General features: G+C 38.6%; 1 protein-coding gene across 27 annotated transcripts in view; it reads left to right on the top strand.

Moving 5' to 3' along the window:
• Positions 1-24783, top strand: part of ZBTB20 (zinc finger and BTB domain containing 20) — an 822970-nt gene that overhangs the window by 725747 nt on the left and 72440 nt on the right. For 24 of the 27 annotated variants that reach the window (XM_064374645.1, XM_064374627.1, XM_064374638.1 and 21 more), the window contains one exon: positions 22709-22809. The gene's annotated coding sequence lies outside the window, so the exon portion shown is untranslated. Of the gene's footprint in view, positions 1-9714; positions 9793-22708; positions 22810-24783 lie in introns of all 27 variants that reach the window. The other 3 variants (XM_064374639.1, XM_012463972.2, XM_064374648.1) reach the window with 1 other exon arrangement.

The raw sequence follows: 24783 nt of genomic DNA, 5'->3' as shown, positions 1-24783 counted from the left end.
TTAATGACCCTATTTTTCCATTTGGTAACTAGACCGGATGTGGTGGAATGCCAGTTTTTTACTGAGCCTGTAATTTAAAACTTTCAACAAGGACACTTTTTTTCCCTTTTATTTCCATCCTCCATTCCCACCCGCTTTCATTCTTACAGACACTCCTTACTGTCCAATTAGTTTTGGAACATGAAAACTGTCCTCACGGCTGCCTGGAGCCACAGGGGACCTGGGATGGTTTCTCTCTGTGGGATGGCTTGTAAGACTCCAGTTATACTGGTGATGACCCTGCCAGAGCTCTGTGCCATTGAAGGGTGTGGGGAAGGAGGTAACTGGTGCATCCTGTACCTCCTCTGCACCTCCATTTTGTGTATTTTTTATGTTTTGCATGTGCATGTTTGCTGTTCTAGGCAGCACTTCAGCATTCAGATTTGGGAATAGAAGAGCTAGTTTGCTTTTAACCCTGTAAGTAGCCATCCATCCCAGCTACATTTTTTATGAGTCAAAGCCATGGTATAAGAGCTTGTTATCATCCAAACTAAAACCCTCACTAACTCAATGTGTCCCCAGATGACTCCCTAGTTTATTTCTTCTCTTTTCTCCACTAAGTCAGTTGTCTCCCTCTGCATCCAGGGAGTAGCCATTTTCCACAGCAGCCCCCACCCCTCCTCCAGAAAACGGCCTGCTCAAAATGGAGCCCTTCTTCTTCTCCAGACCTCAAATCTGCCACCTGTCTGCTCCATTCATCATTAGTTAGCTATAGAGCCTGATTTGCCCCCAAACTCTATGTATTTAATCCCTGGTTTCTACCTCACCCCACAGCATTTTACCTGCTGGAACCAGCGCTCTCTTGTTTCTTTTACTGTGGTCACTTGCTAGAGTTTGAAGGAAAACTTTTTGATGTGGACACATTTCAGTTTTTTTCCAATTTGCACTGGAGAGAGGAATGAAGGAGAGAGGGGGCTCTGGCCCTGTTACTTCCTGTTTGTTTTTGTTCTGGAGAATGCAGACCATCTGTGTCTCTCAGAAGCTATTCTTCTATAGTCACCGTGCTGAGGCTGATATTTAATTTCTTAGTTTTTCCCTCACTTCTCTCTAATTTCCGATTCCTCCTCCAAAAACTCCTAAGCCCCTCATTAAATCTTTCTTCCTGAATTTTCTTATCTTAATAGTACCTCTGGATGCAGTTCTGTCCCCATTAAGGCCAGGATTTCAAATTAAGTAAATGATAATTGGAGAGAGGAAACGGGAGAGAAGGGAACAAGAATCAGTAAGCAAGCAGAAAAAAAAAGTGGGTTCACTTTTTAAACATGGAGTTCACTGATTCTCAGACCCAGCTCCCAAGTCCTGGCATCATTGTTCAGCTGAAGTCTCACCTGTTAGGTGGACCTTGTCTTTTTCAGGGGAAACATCTGTGGGATGTTGGAGCTCTCTGAGTTGCCTGAGAAAGTCCCTCCCTAATTTATTTTTCCTGCCACGCAGACTTTGATGAAGGTTGTACTTTCTCATAATAATCAAGATGGTTATCTTCCAGAACCAGTAGAGATATTCCCCCTCTTCTGAGAGCTGCCCGATGAATCCCCATGTATAGTCACCCTATAGAAAAGTCCTATATTTTCTTTTACATGCAATTTTGCTAAACCAAATCTCTAAACAACTACATCTAATTTCAGTAGATAACTCTCTATAACTTATGAAATTTTAAGTTTTTCATAAGAAGCATCTTTCTGAGACACATCTTCATTTCAGATGTCATTGCAATTTAGGACACAATATTTCCCTCATTTAAAAAAAATGTAGCTTTGATTTTTTAAAAAATTCTTAAGGTCAGAATTAAAAAGCTAAATGAATTCCAGGCTTCAAACTCCCAGAATTATATTTCATCTGGTTCAAGCCTAAAATGTGCTATATCGACAGTCCACAAGGGAAGTGCCGAGTAGTTGTGGCCTTCAATGAGTGCTTTTTGGAGCTCTCGCCTCTGGTCCCCCACCCCCTTCCTTCAGCTGCTTCTGTTTGTTCCTGCTGTAGTGCCTTCAGCCATGAACATACCGTTTAATCAGTGGTGTATTAAAATGGACCTGGTACAGTCAGCAATAGCTAGGCCAAAATCGATTGGCTATTTTTAAAAGGAAAAAAAGAAGATAGAAAATTGCTCTTTTAATCTAGGTAAATCAAATCATGCCTGCTTGCTTTCCACCTGTAGCTAAGTATAGGCAAGAGCATTCTGATTGATGACAGTGTTTCTTTGTGCTTCTTTATTCATGCTTATCCACTTGGGGTAAAAGCACCAGGGTAGCTTCAGAACCGAGTTTTCACATTCACGTGAGAAAGCTTATGCTCTTTTTCTCTCAGGAAAAAAAAAAAAAAAAAAAAAATATTCCCTTTGCCCACTCTTAGAAGATTTGAATAAAAGCCAGGTATGTTCAATCTTTTCTGTCTTTTTGGGTTTTTCCTGCCATGAAATCATAGCTGACTGTGACATCACAGTGTGTTGCTTTGGGCAGCCTTGTGATGTATGAAGGCGAGGACCTTAACTGGGTCAACAGAACACACCAGGAGAGCTGCTGCTCTCCCACTAGGCAGTTCTCTGCTCCTGGCAGTGTGAAAGGATCAGAGACCAGCTTGAGAGGAGCTCCTTCTCCCACGGATTTTTAACTCTGAGGATTTTTAACTCTGAGGCTTTTTCTTCTTTTAGTGTATTACTATCCAGTGAAATTAATTTTTAAAACAAAAAGTATATAAATGTGCTTTGTTTTTAAACTGCAAAAAAAAATGGGAGTGGGGGTGGAATGTGCTGGCAGGTTTGTTCTATAGCATTGATTTGTGACCAACAAAGGAAATGTCTACTTGTGAGACACAAATCAATGCAACCAGACTGCGAAAGTGCAAACAGAGATGTGAGAAAATTATTCAATCGTTAGTCTTCTATGGAATTTAAAAACATTGAATCTTTCGATTGTTCCAATAAAAAAAAAAATGAATCACTAGAAGAAAGGAAGGGAGGGTATAAGGACTGGTTCTAATTTCATCAAAGCTTTTCTCTTGTGATTGTGGAAAGGTCCAGCAAGGCTATAAGATTCCTAAAAGATTAGCAATGTTGTGAATGATTTTCAGAACTCATTAACCATGTTCTCAGATGCTGCTGATAGCAAAGTGGTGGGAAACGGTAGAAGACAAGTTTATGCCTGAACTTCTGCTTTAGTCTGCAGTAACCTTGGCTGCTGTAAAACTGAAGTTTCTTGCAAACTCTCTGTATGCAGAAATAATCCATAACAAGTGAACTCGGCACCTACATAGTATTTTTTATCATATAAGCATGTTACAAAAATTAACAAATAGATTACACAGGTAAAAATATAACTCTAGAAAGCTAAAGATTTTTTTTAAAACTTCATCAGTTCAAATACACTGGAAGACAGACAACTAGAATTAGCTGAAAACATGATCATGGAATATTTCTATGTAGTTTGAACCAAGATTTCTAAGTTTTAACAAGTAGAGTTTCTTCAGCAGTAACTTCAAAATAAATAAGAATTGTCAGTAACTTATCAGGTGTGTATGTTAAAGTAGTTAAAGATGTTTCCCCTCATATAGGTTACATTTGATTTCCCCCAACCTTCCTCCCAACAGTCTTAATATTATTAGTTTGCTTAGAAATCCTATTTTCAGAGATAATAAAAAGGTAAATTTTAATATTATCCCTATCCTATCACAGATTGTGAATTATTCTGACTTCTCCTTTTGGAGTAAGGGAAAAAAGATGATCAGATGTTACTTCTCCGAACACTGAAAATTAATAGACATAGCTTCACAGTTTTCAATGTTTTCCCAGTGTCTAGTCAGGCCAGAGTTCCCGTTAGCAGTCCAGGGAAATTTTCTGACTTGACTGAATATTTTTGCTTTCATCACTGTGATGAAGTCAGTTACCAAGACTCTCTCACCTTATGCTAAAAATGTGCTATTTCTTTACTTCTCAACTGTCATCATGTTAGTTACATTGCCTGAGGAAATCAAGGGAGTGAAATATAATGGATCCAGAGACCTATCAAGTAATCAAGAAGGGATTTCTGGACAACCCCATTTAAAATAAGAACGCTTGCAATAAAAGTGCATAAATGTCTCACTCTGTGTTATGCAATAATACCTGCAAGTCCGATTTCCGGTAGTTCATATCTCTGAATTACAACCCTGAACAAAGAAGTAAATGAAGACCTTCAAGTATCCAAATGAGTTTCCCCCAAGTCTCCTACCAAACCCTGTGTTCAAGCAGTATTGTCTCTATGGCTCTTATTTATTTGATTTTCCAATCCAAAGCAGATTCGAAAATATATTTAGCATGGAAGATTTAGAGGAGATGGGTCTGAAAAACTGGGACGGTGACGCTAGTCGGCTATGGCAGTGGATAGTGGGCTGTAGCTCAGTCTGTGGCCGTTAGGCTGAGCCAAGGGACAAGGCCAATTCTCACCACAAGAAAAGCATATTACTGAAAAACAGAAACAATGAATATTCACAAGGATGACCCTGTGTCATGGAAAAAAAATTAAACTGTATCAACATACTGTATTTAAGAAAACAAGGACATGTAAAAGTTTTCTATGAAAAACATGTTTAGAATATATTTTGTTGCTTAAAGAGTCAAGTTTATGTCATTAAAAAACATTTTAAAATATATGGAACATTTTAGTCCTTAATATAGCTTGCTTTTTTTTTTAATCCTTTTTCAATTTGAAAAAATGTAGGGATCGTTTTGTAGTAGTGACTCTAAAAACCTGTCTAGCCAAAACTACTCAGTATGAACACCTTAGAAGGAAGGATGTTTATTCTTGAATATTTTAAGTCCAGGTCTCTTAAAATAAAGATGTTCTTTTTCATTGATCTTCGTTATATAATGTATGTTGTCATCTGGAGTAAGGCACAGTTGCTCATATTTAGCTGGTTTACTTTGTAATGCGTCATTATGAGTGACCAAAAACATGGTACAGGAAGTTGTTTGTGTGTTTTTTCATTGCTTATGCAACTTCCAAGCAGAAAATGTTCTTGAGACCAGATGGTAAAGAACAGTCAATTGCAAGTTCTATTCTCCAGATGTATTGATGTTTCATGTCTTCCTAAAGCCAGTTCAAATACACTTGTAAATTCAAGTCTTAATTTTAGTAACTCTTTCGCTTCTGCTAGATCTTATTTCAAATGATAAAGAAATAGGCTCTAATATTTAATAACAGGATCTCTGAAGCCCGCTGTACTATAGAGTGGCAATGCCATGGTCATATAATTCAGTCTGATAAAAGTTTATTACATGTGCTTTTGGACGTATTTGGTCACTGTGCTACAATGACAGCTATATGTTTACAGTACCAAACGTCTTTTCAACTTTATCCTTTCCAAGAGTGCACTTTGTTAAGACAATTTTAAAAAATAACATTTACCCAGTGTTTCTACTTGGCATGTAAGTTTTTTTTTTTTTTTTTTAATCTGCTCAGCAATTTGGAAGTTTGCTTGGAACACAGATGAGTTAAGATAAAAAGCTGTTTTTTTTTTAAATGCCTCTAGTAAGTAAAAATGAAGATACTATATCTGAATGAATGTGAAAAGTTGTCCCTTTGTATATTTTTAAAGCTTCCTAAACTATCCCCAGTTCTCAGCCAAATGCAGCCTACCCAGATTGTCTTTAGGAAAGTAGCAATTCACAGAGCTTTGCAGTTAGCCATGTATCAAACTGCACTCTCTTTAGTCCCTGCTTACAGCTCCACCATTTTAGAATATGGTGAGATATGCCAGAGCCCTACCATCTGTTTAATGGGCTAATTATGTTTACCACATGCCTACTTCACAGGAATACCATGAATGAGGTTGCCAAACATCATACAAATATATATGTTTGTATATATTGATATATAAATATACGCGTAAATAAAATTGTATACATATATAAAAGCATCCAGCATTTCTGAGTTTCATTCCATCTTCTACTCTCAAGATATATCATGGTCCATCCCTTAAACTCAGCCAGGTGTTGTCAGAGTTTGTGAGGCTGTCCATGATAGGACCGTCAGACTGAGAGGGATCCTGTAACTGAGAGATTTGGAGGAAGTGAAACTCAGATTGTACACACATCCTATGTCTTTGCCTATTTAGCTATGCCCCATGTACTGTCTACTAAAATGTAGACATTTTAGCTTCATATTTAATGCAATCAAACTTTATGATACTGTATGTTGCTATATCCAATGACTAAACTCCTTCTTTTAAGAAACAGAGGATCTCTTCTTTTTAATTGAAAAAAAAAAAAAGTCAGACTGTTTTAACACAATTCCTCCTGTACTTGGCTACAACTTTTCTCTTACATGCCACAGCTTCTATATTGGGCTTGTTCTTAAAGCTAGACTTTTTTTTTCCCCTCTATGAGGACACTGCAACCCTTGACGGTCTTTTCTCTGGTATTCTCTGAGTGCTTCCTAAATACGTGGTCTCAGTGATTCCAGTTATCAAAAGGACGAATTTTCACTTGCTATCCATGAAAATTATCACTGGTCAAACTAAGTTGGGTTGGACTAAGTTGCTACTTGAAAATGGGGCTGATGCTAGTTGTGTCCAGAGGGAATTCTGAGCAGTAAAGGGAGGCAAACTGAGGGCATTCTAGGTGAAGGGAATTAAACCAGCAAAGAATCAGGGCACAGATGGAAAAGAGCGAGTCATGGGTAACCAGAGTGCCTAGTCAGGATATGATATAAGCTCCGGGTATTGGGTTTTCTGTGTCGCGCCTTTGTTTATGTAAAGCTAGCTCGGCAGGCTCTGGGCCTTCTTGGCTTTGAGGATGCACTGACCTGAGAGCTATGGGGAAAAATAGCCACATCTGTATACCAGACTATAAAGCCTATATATCGCATTCTCTTTGGAAATGAAAAACAATAACATATGAAACTATCATTGATACAACATTTTATTTAGTCTTTTCTAAGATACCAGGGTATTTTTAAAACCTGTTTTCTTCCCCTCGGCATTAGGATGTTTTCTTATACAGCTTCAACTGAAGTAAATTATTCAAACAGAGCTGTTTTATTTTATTTGTTTGTTTTTGTTTTTGCAGTTTTATGCTTACCAGGGACTTCATAAACAAGTTGGAAGAGAAAAAATAGCCAGGACATAAATATAGAAATAACCCAATCACATAAGCTTGTGTGAGCATGGGTGAGGGCCTTGTGGGAAGCATGAGTATTAGTACCAGAATGATCGTAATTACCTTAGGCATAAGTCTGATTTGAGAAGAGACATTGATATACAAAGAAAGGAAGGATTATTCCCCTACGATTTGTCCTTGTGTACAAGGAAAAATAGCTTCAGTATTTACTCTTTGACTTCTTGAGTCCAGAAATCTAATACTGCAAACTACATAGACACGGAGCAGAAGAAAGCAAGTATTTATCACAAGAGGAAACAGGAATTACTCTGTCATCTCTTCTTACTTTAGAATCATCAAATACTATTAGTGGAAAGAACTTAAAAACCATCTAATCTAACATGCCCACATTATAGATGAGAAAAATGACACTTGGGAAAAGTTTCATGACTTGCCCAAGGTCACATAACAGATTACAAACATGGCTGGGAATCCACATATTATAGATAGGTGTCCTTAATTTCTTCAGTTTCTCCGTAATCATTTTAGACAATTCTTTGACTTATCCCACCAATGTTGCTTTGTATATCTTGATTATCAGCTGGCTTCTCAATTTTTTGAAGTGAAGTTTACTTTATAATAACAGCCGGATTCTATAACTGATTCTAAAAATTAAAATATGTTCTCTGACACATCCTGAGTGTTGTACAAATATAGAGAAGCTCACTAGATCAACATGTATGCCTCCTTTTATAATAGGGATGCTATAATACCTATAAATGTGGCATAATCGTATTAGACTCTTGAAGTTTCTAGAGTTTCAGATATTTGTTGGAGCATATACATAGGTGAGAGTAGATTTACTCATTGACCTGCTCTGGGTCCCTGAAAAGTTCCTCAACTGCTGTGCATTTGTAAGTCAGTTGTTCCCACTGCCGTCCATATCACCACTTCCAACTATTACCAATATGGCTGATTACTACAGACTGATTGCTTATCACATTCAAAAACAGCTGTACTTGGTGTTTTACTGATATTTTTTTCAGTGTTAGGAGAGGAAAAACATGGTGAGAATCTGACATAGCCCAGCTCCCTTCTTTTGAAGAAAAAGTCCATCACTGACAATAGACATTGAATAAGTAGTTATTTAAAGGGGTCAAAAAAAGCATCCGCAATTTCTCTACTTCAAAAAAGAATCTCTGGATCATTTGAAAATATTAACTACAAGCTTATGATGCAATGTTGTGTGGTTTGTTGTGCCACATATGGTTATGATGATCTACATCTCAGCCACAATCCAGAAATACTCTCGTCGTTACGATGCAAAATAACATAATCATCCACTTTTACATTTTAAGTGTGTCTGGCCTACCAAGTCCTTGCTTAGGTGCCAGACACACTACCGTGAAGGAGCTGTCTGACATAGTACCCTGAAATTTCAGGTAAGTGTAATCATCTCACAGATGCGTAGAATAAGCCTGGTTTTTGAGGCAAAGAGAAGAGGCAAACCTCCTGCTCTTCCAGAAGTAGAACCATTGAGCAGTATATTCACAGTAGCTAAGAGGAAAAGCCTTTGTAAAGAAAACTGTGGTGTCTCATGGCTGTTTTATTAAAACATTTAGTCCACCAGGTTTCCAAGTCTAAGAACAATTTAATTCGCAAAGCACGTGAAATAAGCGGGAGAGTCTAGTCTGAACAGCCATGTTCCACCCCTGTGATCCTTGTTGTGAGTTAGGGTGATTTAGTCATCAAGATCCCTGCTGTTATGTGTTTGGATATTTGTGAGGAAAACCTAGAATTCATTCCCTTTAGAAGCCATGTCCATATGGCATGCAGCAAAGACCATTAGAGAACAGTAGTAGGAGTTTTGTTATCAAATCCAGCCAGATTTGCAGATAGGAATAATGGGAAATCAGTATTTTTCCTTCTTCTTCCTCTCTCTCTTCTTTTTCAGTCTCTTTCTTTCTCCTGTTTGCTTCTTCAATTCAATACTCATTTGTTTATGGATTTGGAAAGTACTCCAAAAGCAAATAAGCCAAGCAAATCCTGTTTGGAGGAAGCACAGCCATTTTGACATGTAACTATCTCATCATGCCTTTTTATATCCCTAAACAATTGAAGAGCATGTAGAATAGCCAGGTGCTGGTCCTCAAAGTGGGTGTGCCATAAGACATTCTCTGGTTTGAACTAGTCTAGTCCACTGTTTCATGAACAACAACAACAAAAAAAACAGAAAAGAAAGTTTTTCTTCTCTGGTTCTAGAGCAAATAAGTGGCAGGATGTTATAGCCATCTGTAATTTTCTGTGAAGTCCCTCTGCAGTCCAATTTACATGACAGGTACAGCTACTTCACTATGAGAAGGCACACTCAAAAAATACAGCCTTTAAGTGATTTTTCCTCGGATGGGCAAGGTGAAGCAGTGAGGAAATGGATATATATATGTTACACATTTATATTGTTTTTCCCCATAAACTTTTAAAATACCATCCAGGGTTTATAGTTTTTCTCAACCACATTGGTAAAGAAAAACTTACCTTTGTGATTTTTCAGAAGTCATTTTTCAGCCTCTCCTATTATTTTTTTATTTCGGTAATCACCTTAACAGGTAGCTGAGTGAGGAACCGCTATGAAAAGACCTCATCATGTACTACAAGCCAGAGAGTGTACTCATGGGAAACAAAATGTAAGTCCTCAGATGCAAAGTCATCTCTGTCAAAGAAAGTGACTGGGGCAACAGTGCCTGACGTTAGACAGTCTGCATGGTGCAACACTGCAGCCGTATTTTCAGTTGCTTTTCACTCTCTGGAATTTTATGCAATGATTGTAGCCAAGAACCTTTGGAATATCACTCTCTGGTTAAACAAAAAAAGAGAGGAAAAAAATCCTTTGAAAATTGAAGCTAGTTGTTCCAAGCTAGCGGACAATCCGGTGAAATTTTCACCCCACTCTGTTTTGGGGGTTTGGGGTTTTTATGCACTGTAAGAGTGTTAGAGAAGTTGTCTATCTGGTGTGATTTGGAATACTGTGCAGTTTCAAATACTTTAAAGAAGAAGAATTGTTTTCTACCATTTATTGAACTAGTTCAGTTAAACATATTGGTTATCAGATCCCATGATGCATGATTATTCAATATATTATAAAATCCAAAAAATTCAATTATGCTGTCCCCTTTCTCCCTGTCTCCTCTCTGTCTGTCTCACTCTACTGTGAAGCATTGGGAGGGGAGAGAGAGAGAGAGAGAGAGAGAGAGAGAGAGAGTGTGTGTGTGTGTGTGTGTGTGTGTGTGTGTGTGTGTCTGGGAGGTAGACAGATTCCCTACCTGGAAATGGCTTGCTATTATTAGATGTTCAGTTACCAGGGATTATGTAAGACAATTGAAGCTCTGTTTTTTAACAGAGACATGATTCATGCTGCTTGTAGTAACAGTAACCACCTCCAAACGAGACAGAAACCAGACACAGACAAAGGCTGGAGAAATCAATGCCGACTCGGTACAGCCATTCTCCTGATACCCTCTGCCTTTCAATCAGAGCACTTAGGTTATCAGGAGAGGAGGCTCCTGCTAATTCTGGATCTTTTCTGTCTCTTGGGGCTGCCAGGTGAAATCATGTGGGCTGGAGCTGTATACAGGAGAAAACGGGTCCTTAGGAGCAGTGACGTCTGACCTCCTTCCCTAGGGTTCCCCAGTGTTTCAGACATACCTGGAGGAACAGTGATTGTTATCTGTGCTGTGGCTCAGAATGCTCTGTGGCTTCTACTCAGAAAGGCTGGAACTTGAGCGTTTGGCTCACCCACTCAAGTAACTTTCCTCAAGTGATACTCTGCAGCATGCTGGGAGAAGAGAGGATGGAGTGGGATTTGAGCTACTGCCAGTGCTTTATTATAGCTTCTCCTAAAACCTGAATGGAAGTGGACTGGCTGTCAGTTCCCACACACATTCGGGACCCTTTCCTAAGTCTTCCAGACGACATTGATTCAACACTCCACACTATACAAAGCACTTCCACATGGATCAGCTTATTTTAGCCTCACAACTTTATAAGATAGGCAAAGCATACATTATTGTCAATACCATTTCACAAGAGAGATTTTACAGCTTACAAGTATTATGCCATTCACTGATTCCTTGCTCATGACTTTATAAGTGAGAACAATAAGACACAAAAGTTAGTGACTTGACCATGGTCAAATGGCTAGTGCTTACCAGACCCAGGAAGACAAGGCTGATCTGATTCTCCATCAGTGCTCTGCCCCAGATTTGCTACAAAGCTTGTGGGAAACCATGGCATTTTCTGGGGGAAAAAAGCATTTTCTGCTGAAAACCTTGGTTTTAGATTAAGTTCTACTACTCGTTAGCTAGCCAGCTTAAACTTCTCTTTCCCTTCCTCTTCACCCCATCCGCCTCAATCTTCTCATCTATGCAACTCATGATAGGGAGAACTCATTTTTAGAGAGTGTTCGTAAAAGTACCACATAATCTTTAACATGTCTAAGTCGATGTAAAGCACTGCCAATAGTATCTCCCTGCCCCCACCAAGAGTGAAATCCAGCAAGAGAGCTCAGACTTCACCCAGAACATAAAACTATGTATTTTTACTATGAAAAGAAGAAACTCAGATACTTTATTGCAGAAACTGCCCATAACTCTCAGAAAACAGCAGTCTTGCTCCAGCGGCCTGTAACATACCCAATAGGCAGGCCACCCTTCATTTTCACTCTGAAATGTGTAAATTGCCCAGAAAGACAATTCTTAAGTATTGACATGACAGGAAAACATCTAGGCCATTTAGCTTTACCCACCTAATAATCTCCTGCGATAAAAATTCCAATTTAAAAAATTCTTATTATTGATTACTACTAATAATCAATACTCTGATACACTGTTATGAATTTTAACTAAAGACTGACAGAATGTTCTATTTATGAAATTTTACCATTATCCTTCTACTTCATGTTACATAACACAATCTATACCTATTTTAAGGTAAATATAAGTAAACATTCTCATTTATAAAATAGAGTTTATTAAATTTTTTGTTTGTATACTGTTTTATAGTCAGGAAGGTAGCAAAATACTCCACAGATTGTACTGTAATAAAATGCATTTTCTCTTCTGCTAAAACATGAAAGTCATTTGTTCCTGCAGGTTTAAGGTCTTAACTTTTTTCTCTCACATAATAAAACTCCCTGACTAAACATCAAGAGACCAAGTTTCTAGTCCTAGGCCCACTAAAAATTCACTATTAGGGAACTTGCTAAGGCCCAACCTCAGATTAACATCTAATCTGAAAAACTCAGAGCCCCTTAACATCTAGTTATTATATAGCCTGAGACAACCTGCTTTGTGCTGTTGTGTGTTGTGTCAATAAAAGAGCTTTATGGGAAGATGGAATTCATTGTTTGGGGTTTTATGTTGTGCCAGTCGTTGCCAAGCTGCCTTTAATTCACCAATGTAACATGTCTCCAGACTGATTCAAAGAGATGGAATTTGGAATGTGACTAGAAGACAGTAGCAGATTCTGTAAATAGTTGCTACACATTCTGTATACCAGGCACAATAGTACACGGTGGATCCTCAGACAAGACTTACCCTGACTTCCTTATGTAGGAAAATAGCCTTTTCCTTTCCATCAAGTTACTATGATTTAATGATTATGAATGGTAATTTTGTCATTGGTATGTTCCAGTGATTCCTTTCATGGATCACTTGATGTTCCTAGATTATTTTAACCTTATCCCAATTTGGTGTCAACTAATACAAATTCTTACTTTCACCTAAGAACACAGCTGCCTTTCTCTTCTATATCTGGCCTTTATCCAGATTCTTAGACACAAATGGTATGATTTGCAGGGCAATGGAAGTAATGGTGGGTGACATTTCTTCCTAATATTGTGATGGAACATTCCACCTGGACTATTAACATCTCAAACTATCTCGATAGCTACAGAAATTGGATTTTAAACCATCATGCCTTAATGTTATCCATTTCTGTTTGTGTTAACCAATAACATGGTTATAACATCCTTTTATACTCAAAAGACTACACTATATGCTGGGGTCTCTGTAGTGTATAAAACAAGGCTCCTGCCCAAGAGGAGTTACACTCTCACTAATAATATAGCAAACAGGCATTAAACCGTAACCATTTACTGAAGTACTAAAAAAGTGGCAGAAAACACTATGGGCTGAGGCAGTCTTCACAAGAAAAAATTCATAAAGGATACATTTTTATATACAGACCTTGAAGGAGAAGAAAATTCTACATAATTTTTTAAAAGATTATAAAGGTATTCCAAGCAGCCAAACTGGTATATACAGTAGCTCAGAGATACAAATGTATTTAGTCTTTCTGACACCCTATAAGTTAACTAGTTTAGACCATGTGGAGTATCGATGGAAAGGAAATCTGAGAGGACTATTTGATAGGGATTCAGTGAATTTCTGAGCCCAGGCTTAAGAGTTTGGAACCAGGGGAAATCCCTTAAAGCATCTTTTCCCTAAGCATATTCTGAGGTTAATAAGTGTTCCACTTAAAAGGAGGATGGGGGAGTCCGTAATCCAATAAGCCTGGACAAAGATTAGGCCTTCAGCACCTCTAATATCCCATGTACATTGTGAGTTTGAGAATAGAATATATAACATGCAGTGTTTCCTAAACTTACTTACCCAAGGAACTTTTTTTTCAGATGCATCTTGAAGTTCCAGTTTGAAACACACTTTAAGATATACCATCTGAAAAGATTTTTGAAGGGCAGGAGTTGAATGCAGGACAAAAAAAAAAAAAAAAAAAAAACTATGTTGTGATGATTAGTACTATTAGAAATGGATATGCTATCAGTTACAGAGAAAGTATCCCTGATGAAACCAAAGGAAACGATAAAGAGGAGAAGTAGAGAGTATAACCTTCAAGATACGAAGGGAACATGGGAAAAGATATATCTTGAGGAGATAAAATAATGGAAATTCAGATATATTAGAGGAGATGAGCACTAATAAGCTTACCATACTGCATGGTGTCGATCCTCTTATTAAAGCAGGATGCCGGCTCATCAACTGAAAAAGAGAATGGAGAATGGGACTTCATAAAAGTAGAGCAAACTAAGAAAAACTGCCATAGACTGTACCTGGAAACAGTGGGCAGAAGCATAGGTCCTGGTAGCATGCATGTGTAGGCTTTTGTCGCAAGAGTGAGAGCAAATGGAAAATGGTGATATGGATTCATGATTGATGAATGTAAAAGGAGGCCCTGCACATAGAAGGTTAGAGAAGAAAGGAAATCTGCAGGGTTACTGAGGACAGTGTTGAAATGGTTGATCATGGGGTGAGATCAAACTGGACAGATACATCTGGTAAGGCCAGCTGGGGCCTACTAATGAACCAGCTGAAAACACTAGGTTCCTTGGGCTTCTGGGAAAGTGAGTTCACTAGCTGGGTGTGGAACATTTGATATCACATGTCAGGCCTCAAAAGAATAATTTAGAAGGAGTATAAAGAGCTAAGAAAAGGGGTAGTAACGTCTGTTGAAAAGAAGTGGTAATGGGTTTTTGGATTAAAGTATTAATCAGTATAGGGAGGGAAAACAGGAATCAAGTGTAGAAGGTTTTGAGAAATTTCACAAAACATTCAAGAAGGCATGAGAGGGCCATGAAGAAGAATCTAGTATAAGCTAATGGTGAGGACCACAAATGAAGAGCAGTGGAATGAAGGCAGATTAGTGGTTTAGTGATTGTGAGCTCTGTGTAGGTTAAGCTATAGAGCACTGTGGTTAGAATCTGGCCCTTAACTCTGCTTTGCTACCCTCTGCCTTCGCTGGCCAATAACTGTACCTTTCCTATCAGTTTCAGCTTCCTTGTCTATAAAATGGGAATATAATCCCCAACTTCAATGAATAATTATAAAAAATAAAGTTATCTGTGAAAAGACGCTTGCCACACAGTAAGCATTTAGTCAATAGTAGCCAAAGTTACTATTGAAGCGACGGGAGCAGGAAAAGGGAAATGATGTTCACTTTGGGGACAGTGACAGATTGTGCTATCTGGAGTAATGCACTGTGATGTTTCTCTGTACCTTTTTTCCATTTACCACAAACTATATTGGTTACTCCAGAAAACACACTCACTGCAAGGGGTAAGGTATAGGAAACTCTGATAATACCAAATAAAATGCTGTGTCATAAATCATGCTCATGTTAGAATTCTCATTACAGAGTTTAAAAGGATCTCATTGACATGACCTGTGTCAGGCTTGCTAGACAAGAAGGTTCCAGTATCCAGTGACATAATAGAGGGGTTCCCATCGCCAGGCCAGGTTCATTAAAACCAGAAAAATCAGTGGGACACAGCGGCTCACATTTGCAATCCCAGCACTTTGAGAGGCCAAGGCAGGAGGATCACCTGAGGTCGGGAGTTTGAGACCAGCCTGACAAACATGGAGAAACCCCATCTCTACTAAAAATACAGAATTAGCTGGGTGTGGTGGTGCATGGCTATAATCCCAGCTACTCGGGAAGCTGAGGCAGGAGAATCGCTTGAACCCAGGAGGCGGAGGTTGCGGTGAGCTGAGATGGTGCCATTGCACTCTAGCTTGGGCAACAAGAGCAAAACTCTGTCAAAAAAAAAAACAACAGAAAATCATTATTGTGTGTGTGTGTGTATGTACTCTGATCCAAAAGATCTCTTATTTTAAACAAGAATCAACTGTATCTGATAATGCTAAGGCTCATGGCATGGGATGTGCAACTTATATTAACAGAGTTTATGAACTGTCAAAGAGGAATCAAGAGGTCTCTATGGAGAAAATCAACATTGATTTAATGTGACAGTGGGATTGTGATTCCACCTTGTGTTGGCAGGGCCATCCCAGGGGTCTTCAAGCCATCAGAGGTATTTCTTCTGGACATGGGTATTAACTAGTGGTTAATTAAGGAACTAAAACCTAAAAAGTAAAATAGTTCTTACAGCATCAGTAAACTGAAGATGGGGTTCCTGATTAGTTTATCTTGCCATGATGTCTTTGGTGTCTTATTCATTAAATGGTTTTCTTACCAGTTTCCAGAGAGATGAGATTAGTGATGTAGACTTGGGAATTTGTTTCGGGTAATTAGTTAAAAAGTTAAAAGTCAAATAGACTTCCTTAGCAGGTTTAATGGTTTAACAGGTTGATGAGCTACTTAATTCCCACATCCTTCTTCTCAGGGGACTATTAAGTTTTAAGGAACCTTAAAAATCATAAAACCAACCTCCTCTCCTTATAGTTAGAAAAGCTGAGCCACCTAGAGGTTAAATGTCTCCTCTGAGGTCATCAGCAGTCCTGATTTTACTTTCTCTTTTCTTAGGTTACACTTTATAACTCATCCTCTTTTTTCTAACATTGTATTCCCCACAATGACCTCTCTGCTAATTATTTCATAGATTTATTCTTTGTTATGAAATTTCCTGTGCCTCAAATTATGATAGTGGGTCTTTGCCAATTAGTAACCCATCCCCACTAACTCACCACTACATTTGGGGCAAAGAAACGAGGGAAGTGGAACAATTTTAAATTTATTATGATCTTTGAGATAGCTTTATCGTCATCTGGGAATTGCTGTTAGACAATTAAGGTTAGTAAAGCTCATTGGATTTCTCAGAGGAAAGGTGTTATTTGAATTATTACCAGATAATTATTGTTAAAAATAACAACAATGTAAAATATAGGAACTTTACATGTTAGAGACATTATCATTTGAATTTCCAGAGAGAGGGAAAACCCTTGGGGATCTAGAAACAATTTTTTTTTTTTGACAGTGTGCTCTATGCTAAAAAAAACTCCTTGAATTCTGTGTAATGCCTGATGACCTAACAGACTGGCCCGGAATCAGAAGCCAGTCAGCTGCCTGTGTGAGCTGTTCCTTCTAAAACAACGCTAGTAGAAAAGGAGAGTGTCAGACATAAGGCCTGTGGTCCCAGACCAGTAGCATCAGCATCACCTGGGAGCTTGTCAGAAATGCAGGATCGAAAGCTCCACCCCAGACATGCTGAATCAGAAGTCCTGGGTGATTCGTTTGTTCATTAGAGTTTGAAAAGACTGATAGAAAACATTCTCATCTTCAATTAGAAAGGAGGGAGAAAGAGACTATACTTACGGATAGTTTCTGAAATGGTTCCTTCTCCTGAAGTCTGTGCTCTCAGATCTTTTCAGTGACTCTGAACCATCATGGAAATAAGCATCTTCCTTGTGCTGTGATTACAGTGAGAACTAGAAATGTGTCCAGTGTCCATGCTGCATTGGAACAGTTGTTATATAGTGAAAAGAACACAGATTTAGAGTCAGAGAGATCTGGGTTTGGATTCTGGCCTCACTATCCAGTAGCTTTCTAAACTTGGACCTGTGACATGAGCTCATTAAGTCTAAGTTTTCCTTATCTGTAAAATGGGTATACTAAAACATACAGCATGGCATTGCTATAAGAGTTAAATGAGAACATATTCATATATAAAAATGCCTGGTGCAGTCCCTGATAAAATTTAGACATCCAATAAATGCTACCTGTTATTGTTACTATTCACTTTCTTGTAAACTTTAATCATGAACTCCTCCTCTATAATTTTAGAATGATTTGACCTGATTTCTTAGGAATGGGACAGGCCATACTCAAAGTAGACATCTGCAGAAAGTTCTTTACAGAGATATGTGGCAGTGTATTTCATAACAGCTCTGCTGTCTAAGGGCATCCAAGACAGATCCGCAGAAACGTCAACAATGAAACTGAAGAGAAGTGACCTACTGTTTGTTCGCCTCTGACACCATCAAGATACTTGCCATCTGGGTTCCAAGAGCAGATTCTTTATTACGGTGATGATGTAAGAGGCAGAGAAAACAGCTGGATTTTCAGGTTCTAGGGAAAATTTGTGGCCTCAGCAGCCCCTCAAAATTATCTTTTGACTTAAAAACTGAGTACACTGGATATGAAAGTCATTAAAAGAGAATAAATGTGAAACCCCATGAAGTCATTCTCACTGAGAATTTTTTAGAGTGTAACCACCCTTTAAGCAATAAAACATGACACACCATGCAGTGGTTCTGATTAATGTATGCTCAGGTGTGTACTAAGGCAAAAGGGGAAACAAGATGGAGCTAGGTGACAATTTGCCAAAAAATGAAAGTAAGATTATAGCAGCAGGATGTGGGGCTGAGAAAGAAGGGTTTAATCAAAGGACAGACATATTATGGTTGTATGAATTATAAAATACACAATTTAAATCAAATGTTAGATATATTTAAAATGTACATTTATGTAATTTCACAAAGGATTTGTAAGTTTGCCAGATAATTTTGCACTACAGTGTACTATTGATGAGTGATTTCCTTTATCATTTTAATGTAGTTGCCGGGGGGAAAAAAGAGAAGGAAGTTCTGCCTGGTGAAGTGTCGATATGTCCAGCCTTATGATGGGTTAGAAAGAACAGTGAAGAGCTCTTGAGCCCAGTTTGCTGTTTATGTGGCTGCTGGGGTGATGCTATTTAGTGGATGTCTCAATGCATAGCATGGGTCCACCATACTGGCCAAAAAGAGTTTGATTAATACTACCAAGGTTTTCCTCTGGTGAGTAACAGTGAGTCAAGCGCTCACCTGGCAGATGCAGATGAAGTCTTGCCATACTGGAGCTAACATTTAAGAGCTGAGCTTTTCTGGCCAAGTAATAACTACTGAGATTCCCTGGATAAGTCTGTTTTCCTCACCTAGGTAAACACCATTATCCCCACAGCATGTTTTGTTGGGCTTCTCATCTTTGGGTGAGAGAAAATGATTCTTTTTGAGTATAAGGATAAAGAGGAGAAACAACTAATGCTTCTTCTACTACAAGAGAAGGACAAGGCAAGAAAATTCGAACAGACTCAGAGGCAATTGTCTATGCATTTCTATAAGTAAGTTAGTAATATAAGGAAAGAAAAACAAATAAACATTTAAACAAACCTAGAGAATGAGTACTGGGCTAAGCTTGGTGGAAAAAGAAGTATTAATGTGGCATAATAGCAGATTACCAGTAGTCTGTTCCTATAAAGTAATGAATGTAACCATACAATTACTGCATGTTTTCACCAAGAACGCCAACTGAACACACAGCTTTTCCAAAGCATGAGATATTCCTTTACTCTTATTTTCGACCTGAGTTTATCACCCCAGTGGTATTTTTAAAATTTTATTTATTTTTAATTTTTGTGGGTACATAGTAGGTGTATATATTTCTGGGGTACATGAGACGTTTTGATATAGGCACACCATGTGAAATAATTACATCATGGAGAATGTGGTATCTATCCTCTTAAACATTTGTCTTTTGTGTTACAAACAATCGAACTGCCTTCTTTTAGTTATTTTTAAATGTATGATTATTATTCCTCTAGTCACCCTGTTATGCTATCAAATAGTAGGTCATATTCATTCTTTCTATTTTTTGTGCCCATTAACCATCCCCACCTTTTCCCTAGTAGTGTTGACAGTATTGTCATAATTATTTCTGCTGGTAATGTTAGAAAAGTTTGCTTCCTTGTTTTTTAAATCCACCCTCATTTTTAGATGTTATTTAACTATAAAAGATATTTGTTAGTTCAGTTTGTTGAAGCAAATAAATAAAGCAAGTTGTTATTTTTTGGAACACAATATATTTTTGCAGGCTATGCATCCCAACCCCCTCTGTCTGGTCTTGTCATTGTTGATGATCTGTTGGGCCTATTGGTGCCAAGTAAGCACTGATAAATATTAGTCTGTGGCCTTTTGTGTCTGTTATCCTTGCCCAACCACTAACAAGGATGTGACCTTAAGCAAGTCAGTTCCCTTAATCTCTTCATCTGAAAAATGAGGGGGTTGAAGTAGATGAGCTTTGAGGTCTTTTCAATTTAGTCTTACTTTCTATGACTCTAGCAAGAGTCTTTGTTTCCTTTAAATTCAGTTCAGCATATTATAGCCTCATGCAAACTTAAGTGCAAGAAAGCATTGCCCACTCACTATAGGGTACTCAGAGTAAAAATTGTCTCAGCTTTCAAAGAGCTCATAAAGGGGAAAGACAAATCACACAAAGAACCATTAGAATTGGTAGAATATGCAAAGGGAGTAGTACAAAACGTGCTCATAGTGTTTAAGAAGGGCATTCTCCTTTGTGAAATGCTGCATAAGTGAGGTGGCACTTGGATGGCCCTTGAAGAAGCTACATATAGACACTGAAAGAAGGGAAGAAATACCATGAACATGGTGGGAAAGAGTAGGACTTTGCTGGAGTGTAGAATGGAGTGTAGAGATAAGAGTGAGATACTAGATAGGGCTAGCTTTGAATACCAAACTGAGAAGTTTGAATTTAATCCAATAAGCAAAGAGAACTGTAAGAAAAGAAGTGATATGTTTTGAAGAGCACTTTAGAAAAATTAATGTAATGTTTGTGTGAAGGATGGACAAGAGGTAAAGAAAAACTAGAAAAAGTGAAGCCAATCAAGAGCCTTTCATAGATGTCCTCGAAGTAGGTCGCAAAGGGAGAAATAGATGTTGGTGTAGAAAACAGGTATTGATTCAGGAATCACAATCAGAGTAAAAACCACAGGATTTGGCAACTAATTGAATATAGGAAGCAAAAAACAGAAGAATTAAAGATGACTCCCCAATTGTAGGCCCACGTAACTGGATGAAGAGAGTACCAATGGCATGAAATGGGATGTCTAGAGAAGGAACAGATTTTAAGGGAAAGTCAGTGAATTCAGTTCTAAACTTTCTGAATTAGAAAAGCCTGTGTAGTATTTGATGGAGATGTGAGCTTGTCAAAGTTAGAGGCCCTGCCTTATTCATCCAGGTGCCTAGTAGATGCTGTATAAATACGGAATGAATGGACAAAGGAATGAATGAACCAACAACCAGCTGTTTTCTAGAATGTGGGTGTGCAGCTCTGTAGAAAAGCTAGAACTAAAGATAGCAATGTGAATGCTTTCTATGGAGAAGAGATTGTTGAAGTCAGGGAGGGCTGGGGTAGACAAAGCCTGAGGAGAGAATCTAGAGGAATGTCTACATTTAGAGAACAGAAGAAAGAAAATAAGCCAGTGAAGAAGGCAGAATAGCAGACTGAGATGTAGGAAAAAAATCAGGGTAGTTCAGTGTCCCAGTGCAGAGTGAGGTGGATTTCAGGAATGAAGTGGGTCATGGTCATTGGAGCCTAATGTGGCCAAAGGGGTGAGGCCCAGAAAAAGACCACTGGATTTGAGGCTCTAGAACAGGTGATAGTTCCATAGCCCCTCAAGCTGAACTCCTCAGGGTTAGAGGCTATGGGAGAAAATGGAGCCTTTGCAGTGAAGGACAGAGGGAGTGCTCAGAACATGCCCAGATCAATGGGTGTCACTAGAATAGAACTAAGCAATAGAGAGAGAGAGAGAGAGAGAGAGAGAGAGAGAGAGAGAGAGAGAGAGAGAGAGAGAGACTGAAGTGGAATGAAGTATATCAGAAATGTGGTAAAAGTACACAATGGAACACTATTCAGCCTTTAAAAAGAAGGAAATCTTGTCATTTGCAACAACATGGATGAATCTAGAGGTCATCCGTGATATATGGAAAAAAATATGCTTTTTTTGTACTAGAAAAGCCAGATACCACATGATATCACTAATATAGAGAATCTAAAAAAGCTTAATTTATAGAAGCAAAGATTAGAACGGTGGCTGGCAGAGGCTGGGGAGACATCAGTCAAAGGACATAAAATCTCAGTTAGACAGGGCGAATAACTCCAGAGATGTACTGTACATCCTCGTGACTATTGTTAATAAGAATGTAGTGTATATTACACGGGGGTCTGTTGTGGGGGAGGGGGGAACAGCCGGGGGGGTGGGGAGTTGGGCAGGGATAGCATGGGGAGAAATGCCAGATATAGGTGAAGGGGAGGGAGGCAGCAAATCACACTGCCACATATGCACCTATGCAAGCAACAACCTTGCATGTTTTTCACATGTACCCCAAAACCTAAAATGCAATTAAAAAAAAAAAGAAAAGGAAAAAAAAAAAAGAATGTAGTGTATATTGAAAATAACTGTAGGTTTTAAGTGTTCTCACCATGAAAAAATGGTAAATATGTGAGGTAATACATATTTTAATTAGTTTGATTTAGCCATTCCATGGTGTATACATGTATCAAAACATCATATTTTATACTATAAATATATACAATTTTTAAGTGTCAATCAAAAATAACTAAACATAATAAATGATAAAAAAGAGAAAAGGATATGAGAAGAATCAACTGTGGCAAGGTTGAAGGACAGGACATTCTTTCTACCTCCTTCCCCCACTTTCCACCACAACTCAGCTTCTAAGTCAGAACCTGAAAATCAGCTCCGCCCGCACTGACAAGGTACTGTTGATGTCTCAGGCTGCACAGGCAGTTAGGTGAAAGCACTGAAAATGGAGCCTGGACAACATCCTCTCCATTCCTCCTTCCCTAACTCACCATCCTCTGGTGCAAAGATGTAGAACCAACCAACCAACCTCTCGTTCAAGTCCCAAAGTTCTTTACGATCAAAATAAATAACTGCCATCACCATCACCTGTTCATGTAACAACCTTATTTTTGTTTTTTTGTCTGATTTAGATACAGCCACTCTCTGTTCCCTGCCCCAATGAACATCTGCAGTAGGCCCAAGCCTTGGAGTGATTTACCTGAAGAGTGACACCATTTATTCTGAAACTACTGTGAGTACATTACGTCTTCAATAAAACGCTTCTTAGTTCACTTTGTTTAATTAAACACACACACACACACACACACACACACAATTATGAGAGCAGGTGAAATTTTAGATGGCTTCGTTTCTTGATCATCAGGGTAACCACTCAGTCCTGAGGTGCCCACAGCAGTTCTCAACTTCCCAGCTGCAGTGCACGCCATGTGCAGCGTCATTCCCTCCTGGCCAGATGGCTGTGCCGAGCTAGATCTGAGCACACCTTGCAAGGACTGGTGCTGTTCTGCTTGGTCATCTGTGCCTCTATCTACAGTGGTGGCGGCTCCTCCTGATCTGTTTGCTTCTCATCATCCTTCTGTGCCACTCTGTTGAATCTCACGGTAGCTTGTCATTTCATGCCACCCTGGTCAAATCCGCGAGCTAGCTTTGCTTGCTTTTATTTACCTGTTGTCTGAGCTGCAACCCGTGCTGTTGTCTCCCTGCTGCCCTCCCCTTGGAGCTCTGGGTTCCTTCTACCACATCTCTAAGCCACTGCATCCAGCTCAGCTCTGCTCTCTGAATGTATGGGTCTATAGTTGGTTTAGTTCCTGCCATGAAAGGCATTTATGTAGAAGAAGCTCAGCCCTCTCAAGGAAAGGTACAGAAATAATTTGGGATAGGAGATAGGATACCTATGAAAAAATACTGATGAAAGATTGATACCAAGTATTCATTAATCATTGCTAAAATAACAGATGAATATATGCTATTTTCCACTAGGAAAGCCAGATATTTGAATTATTTAGAAGTTCTTCATGCAAAATAACTTAATTATACATTTTAAAACAAAAACTCATTCTAGTTGTTATATTCATAAGTTTTCCTATATGTTATGAGGCAGGTAATGGGATGGTGTTTTGACAGACTTCTATGTTAGTGGAAAACGCTAAACCTGGGAGACTAACATCCCTCTTAGGCTTCAGGTTAGCTGATGTTAACTGATGTTAGCTCATCAGTTATGAAAGGCCTGCCCTTCCAGGAAGGGAATGTGTTCTGTAGTACAAAATGATTGAGGTACTGGGGACTAGAGACATGACAGAAGATCAAACATAGTTTCTTCAGTCCACACCCACACAAGGAACCTATTTTTATATACCTTCATTCATCCTAAGTTCCAGTGCATGAAGTACCTTAGAAATTCTCACATCTGGACAGTTTTTTGCATTTTTCTTCATCACAGAGTAACTATGGTGATACAAGTAACATAGCCTTACTATGATGCAGGTATGTTTCAAAGTTTCTATATCCTTTAAGAGAGAAAAGAGTCCTTATCACTCTTACCTCCTGTGCTGCAGAGAACCCAGATCCAGACCTAGAAATCAGGACCTGATGTTGCCTACAAATTACAGAGAAGTCCACAAGTTAGCATCTGTTTCTGTCACAGGAAGTATTCCATCTGTGCAGGATGCCAGTGCCTGCTTTTACTTCTCATGGGCCCTAGAGAATGGACAAATTGGGTTATAATCTTTGTAGTCTCTGCTATTCAGAAACTTGGCTTTCTAAAGCATAAAAGAAAAATAATAATAAAACTGACAAAGACTTGCTAGGTGCAAAAATCAACAAGGAGGATAAAAATTAAAATGTGAACCATTTGCAGAAGTGTATCTCTTCTGATGGGTTGACAATGCTCTGGGCCTGGTCTAAAGACTTGGAAGTGGGTTGGGGAGGCACATATTAAATTTTAACACCTACCCACCCCCATTCCACCTGCATAATCATGCCCAGTGACCCTGCCTACTTAACCAGATTATTGTGATAATTAAATGAGATGGTGTATATATATAAAATGTCTATCATGGCAGAGGTGAGTATATTTACTCTCTCATCTAAACTTTGCTGAGCATTTACTATGTGTCAGACACTGTTCTAGGAACTAGGGACATGGCAGCAAGCAAAACAAGCAAAAATCCCTGCTCGACTGAGCTTACATTCACTTACATTGCTC

The sequence above is a fragment of the Aotus nancymaae genome, unplaced genomic scaffold (genome assembly GCF_030222135.1).
Source record: "Aotus nancymaae isolate 86718 unplaced genomic scaffold, 86718_ANA_hifiasm-v0.15.2.pri h1tg000011l, whole genome shotgun sequence".
Taxonomy (NCBI): domain Eukaryota; kingdom Metazoa; phylum Chordata; class Mammalia; order Primates; family Aotidae; genus Aotus; species Aotus nancymaae.
Note: the sequence above shows the minus strand (reverse complement) of the source record. Positions and strands in the feature narration are given on the sequence as shown.